The following is a 5,259-nucleotide window of genomic DNA, read 5'->3' on the forward strand; positions in this document are numbered from 1 at the left end:
GTCAGTTTATAAACGAACCGGTTTTAGGGTATCGATCAATAGTTACAAGTCCGTTTTACTCCCCGACCAAACTTACCGTGCTGTTGTGAAATACAAAGAAATGTTCACTGCATTGATTCAGATTTTCCCATAACGAAACATTCATATCACCACATTTAACTCAAACTTCAAGGTAAATCCTGAGTGGTGTCCCTTTGTGACTTGACGTAATTTATAACTATCTGTCGTGAAAATCCGTGGTTAGACATATAGAATGCCATCACCCAGAAACAAAAAGTGCAATCATTGATTATGAAATTCAATACAGTTCTTTTCAAATATATACGATAGAGCAGTCGCATGTTAAAATAAGGTTTCGGCTGTTTGAGCTTTAAAATAAATTCATCTGACGACGGTGTTCCAAGTGATAATGGAACATACGGGGACTTTTAAGTAACATCTCACAGAAATATTAATAGCTGGTAAGGTTAAGGTTCTCCCCAGCATGCCACCTGTACACCACCTTTTTAAAGTTTGACAGTAAGAAAAGTACACATATGTACCATTTTCAAAATTGCTTGTCTCAACAAAAAGACAGCACCAATGATATTGCTGAGAAAACGCTCAACATTAGGATTAACACCAAAGTATTGCTAAATGAGGAAGTAGGTATTATTCTTGCTGATCCGTTCAGCAGCGAGGAAATATTTTGTCTGCTGTACCTCTTTGCATAACATAGACTACTAGCTTTTTGGTCCCCTATACGATCGGGCGGCCACGCCGATATATTATGCTTAGGGAACGTTGAAGAGACCACAAATGATCTGCTGGACAAGAACGATATCGTGTCCTACTGTTTCAATGCAAAAACGTTTGTTTTTCTTTTATGCCTTCCACATACAGGTCATTGGTGAGACGAATTGATGTTTTGCCCATGACAATGCTTTGGATACCTATCTTTTCTTTTCTTTGTTTCCACTCTTGTCCCTCGTTGTTGTGCAGATTTATAACCCGTAAGAAACAAGTCCTGTCCAATGGTAAACATGCAGAGGAAAGTCTCGAAGAGAAACACAAGATGTGCTTCTAATATGATTCGTCGGCAATAACGAGTGTAGTCTTGTCTCTAGACCTACACGAAAGAACGTGATAAAAAGATAATTATAATATATATTTCAACTAATTGAATAGTAGAGATTCAATACGTATGAAAAATAAGTAGTATTCAGTAACGATAATGGTTTCTGTAACATTACAGACACATGTGTCGGATAAAAAAGACAGCAAAAGAATCGGTAACGCCAAAACACATCAAAATATCGGCCATTCTTTTCGCAAATCTGGCAATTCTGAAAGATTTCGTTTTGCTTTCGAAAAAAAAACTTCCGGTAATTCATATTGTACTTTTTGACAATTTCAAACTGCTAAGTTTTGTTTTCCTTTGTTTCCTATCTGCTCTTTGCATTCTTTTGTTCATGTCTCCTTAGCAACCTTCGGCACGTGGCGTCCTTTGTGAAGACACACAAGGTATTAACACCTTTCCAAACAGTAGAGAGTTAAATACAGTAACTGAATTAAACTGCGCCATACAGATGTTTCTTCCTTCTAGGATTCGTCGTAAAGTTGGCCCAATCCTCTTCAGATCACACGTGATAGATTTATGTTAGATGCGTTGGATACATAGTATAACAGGCAATGAATGGTTTGGTTTGTTTTGTTTAACGTCCTACTAACAGCCAGGGTCATTTAAGAACGTGCCAGGTTTTGGAGATAGAGGAAAGCCGGAGTACCCGGAGAAAAACCACCGGCCTACGGTCAGTACCTGGAAACAAACATGTATGTTTTGAACTCGCAACCCAGAGATGGAGGGCTAGTGATAAAGTGTCGGGACACCTTAACCACTCGGCCACCGCGGCCCCTTGAATGAATGTAATGCCTACCCTCTCTAAATGTATATATTCTGATTTCATATCTTGTGAGTGGTTCTGGTATAATGGAAGAAAATGGTCTGGTGTTAGAAACAAAATACATATAGGTTCAGTAAGGTCACTCACTGCCTACGTATTCCTCCATACCGACGTCAGACAAAACAGGGAAATATATTTCAATCTATTAAATTCTCTACGCGAGATTATAGGGTAATCCATGTTTTTTTACAGACTGATATATGGACGCGTCTGTAAGTGTAAAACAGGTTTAGTTTAGGAATTATTCGTAGAAACACTATCGCAGTATTCTGGCTGTATTTAACCTCACCGACATGTGAAATCCCTATTTGGAATCACGAATTACTTATTTTGGAAACGAATTCATCAGTTAGTCTATGATTGTATTTAGTCCTTTGGTCAGCTAAAGGCAGCCGTCTCCGATTTTGAATTTCATTTTTTTTTTATATATGTTGACCTTATATTGCAATCCCGATTTGAAGTGATTTGGGAGTGGGACGTAAGAATTATACCTGCTGTTATCATTGCTTGATTCTTAAGAGGCGACTATAATATATTTTCTCTTCTTTCGAAGCAGCGTTATCCCTAATTTATCCTTTGACACATTCTCACTTTAGCCTTTAATTGTGCTTTCCACACTATAAGGAAAGTAATATAAGATATGGATTTTGAAGAACTCCAAGATCAATCTAGAGCATCTGCTCCTTATAAACGTCTCACAACATTTTTGCACTCTTTACAAGACGTTTTTAAATGTGACGTTGTATACTGTACAGAAACGTATTTCGTTAAACCTACGGCTATGGCCCCGAAGAACACCAAAGATGAGATCGTGAGAATGATTGAATTTCTGGTCGACAACATCTTCGTTGAGATTGGTAGCAATATATTCCTACAGAAATCAAGAACACTACAATCACTGCAATAGCCGTCTACCTCGATCTGTACTTTCAACGCAACCAGCAACAACTAAGCTATATGAAAAGTGTTATGATTTCAATTTCCCGATAGTTTTTTTCTGTATAGTAACATGATATATATATATGATATATGATATATCATAACCCAACCAAGCCTGTTTGTTTATTTCGGCATGCAGGTGACCAAAAAACATTAAGCGTAACCTTTTAAGTAGCCTTTCAAGACAAATTTACTCATCATGACGTTTTTATAGTAAAGATCAGTTTCTAATGTGCCGCTATATAAATCAACATAAAAAAAGGAATTATATTATCTCAAGATAAAACATGCTTATATCACTTAATATACAGATATATGGAAAATCAATAAAGATATGAATGAATGATTGACATGGGTTCGTTTGATTTATTTTCTTTGTGTTGAAAAATGTACTGATTTTTCTACCATATTGGTCTTTAAAGGTTAAACAATTAGAAGCTGGATTTAGGGATTAGCTTAATCCGATTACCTTTATATATTTTCGTTCGGAAATTGTCCTTTCCTCGTACGTGCTGATTGTAAGCAATTTCCTGTGTCCTAATAGGGACTGTTAATACCATGTTTGACGTACCGTCTAGTTTTATATGGGACGATATTGACGAGACTTCAAAGCCTTCTTAATGATGAAGCAAGTGAGAGAGAAAAGATTCCTTGTGCCCTCGGGAAATACGTTTCACCGATGGGAACGCATTTTCATATCTTCCTATTAGCATTATAATGAATTGCTTATCTTACCAATGAAAAGGTCAGATGGCTTTGATTTCTATGAACTAGTGACATTTCCCCGTAAGGGGACACAAAAGGGGACCTCGTGCCCCAAAAAGATGTACCAATTCTTGCGGCCTCTCCGAGATACACGTGTCTATCCTCAACGTTCGAAAAGGTTAACGTAAATCTGCTTGAACACCATTAAAATGATTATGTTACAATCTTCATAATGTTTTATAGTCAATATCATGATCCAAAGGTACAATATGAGATGAGGTTACCGTTGATGTGACTGATGAGTTTAAGGACACGAAAAAACTTGGAGTTGACCCAGATGTAGGTGTCGTCGGTGAAGGGGCATAAAAGATGTTTACCTTACCACGACCTTGTCATATTGGTTCTTTACCGGTGGGGATGAGGTACAAGGTATGAGGCTAGGGGCGGGAAATACAGTTTTCTAGCATTCTTCTGTCCGCACGTAACACAAGATTTTGTCAGCGATTAAGCGGCTTTATTCCATAAGGGATATTTTATCAAACTTTTAACAATTACAAAGGGCCATAATATCTCGTAAAATCATGAGATTCTGGATTGTTTAGTCAATGTCACCGTTAATATTTTCAGAAAATCGATTTCAGCATTCTAACGGCTTCATTCCTTGCGGGATTTTAATTAAACGCTTTTAAAGGAACATGATATCTTGAACGAGTTTAAGTTTCAAGGTCATCCGGTATAATACTAGCATTAGAATTTGTGCATTATTACATTAACGTTTGTTACAAGCTAATTGTAGACCTTTCATTTTACAAAATAAATCATTACAATGTATTAGCTAGCGGCGGTCGGTATGAGACATGTAATACTTTAGAGTAATTAGTCTGTTTGTTTTCGATAGTTTTCCTGGTCCTCCATGTAAATTAATCTCAAATCGAAATTTCGGAAGAAAAATGTAATATTTACTTCTTTTACAGCAATTGAGGGGTTTTATTGTAGGAGAAACCCGGAGTACTCGAAGAAAGCCAGGCAGGTTACCTCGTACCTTCTCACGACCGATAAGGGAATCGAACCCCGGTCGTCTAAGTGAAAGGCGAATGTTTTACCACTGCCCAAGCCGACCATCTCTTTCATTTCAAAAGAAACGCATGCCAGCAATTCTCTCTGATATATAAACGCAGACAGTTTTTTTCAATATAATGTGATAATTTAACCACACAAAACTTGTACCGTCTTCTATGGCTTTCTTGATGTCTGTCTGACTGAATTATTTCCGGTGTTTTTTCGAGATATTAAAAAAGAATAGCACCTATTGTCTTCCTCATGGGTGCTTTCATCATATGTTGATTTCATGTAAGCTGTCTAGCGTTGGATTTCTATGACTGTTCTATAGATAACCCTGTGTACTGTACCGGGTATAAGTCCATATTTTTAAAGGAAAAACTGTAAAAACTCAAACTATATATGTAAAGTATTCACTTCATGGACTCAAACAATCGATATATCAACTTTAACGTCAAAATTATTCCCTGGATTTTTCGTTGGAATACATAACAATATTTAATTTATCCCACCTCGATATGTTATTCAAATTATTTCCCTCAGTCTGGTCCTCAAGTTTCGAAGGAAAATAATTTTAGTCCAGAAGATGTTAAAAATATCTAATAAATATTTA

Source organism: Pecten maximus, chromosome 8 (assembly GCF_902652985.1).
Source record: "Pecten maximus chromosome 8, xPecMax1.1, whole genome shotgun sequence".
Taxonomy (NCBI): domain Eukaryota; kingdom Metazoa; phylum Mollusca; class Bivalvia; order Pectinida; family Pectinidae; genus Pecten; species Pecten maximus.